This window comes from Barbatula barbatula, assembly GCF_947034865.1.
Source record: "Barbatula barbatula genome assembly, chromosome: 20".
Lineage (NCBI taxonomy): Eukaryota > Metazoa > Chordata > Actinopteri > Cypriniformes > Nemacheilidae > Barbatula > Barbatula barbatula.
The window spans coordinates 13,698,392-13,698,965 of record NC_136783.1 but is presented as its reverse complement, the minus strand read 5'-3'; positions in this window follow the sequence as shown (position 1 = coordinate 13,698,965).

Below are 574 nucleotides of genomic sequence, written 5' to 3'. Positions count from 1 at the left end.
GTCTCTTCCTTTCATAATAGCGCCTAAATCACCCCCCTCCCTCTCACTCCCTCTCTTAGCATGCGCCAATCCACCTTCCCCTCCCACCCACTGTCTGTACGCTTGATACTAATGAAGGAAGAGATGAACAAGCCTACATAAACCTCCCCTTTCCTTGGTGAATTTTAACAAAGAAGGTAGGTTTCCCAAAATGAGGTAAAGTACGATCCCTTCCCCCATCATAACCCCCCCCCCCCACACACACACACACCCTTCACACCTCTAATGAAAACCCCATGGCACAATATGCTCAGCTCACATAAACCACATCTTCAGGATCCAGGCTGGAAATGCTGTCTGAATTTTATTAGAAAACCCCGCATACAAATACTCTGTGAAAGCAAAGAACAGAAAAACCATCTACAAAAAACTTATTAAATTTTTTATGAATCACATTATTTTAATAGTCCGCTAATTTGTACGAATTCGTATACGATCTTATTATTAACTATTTACTTGTATTAAGGCTCATAACACAAACAACAGGCTATAGAAAGTAAATGGTTGTAAAAATACAAAGTTGACAATATCACTA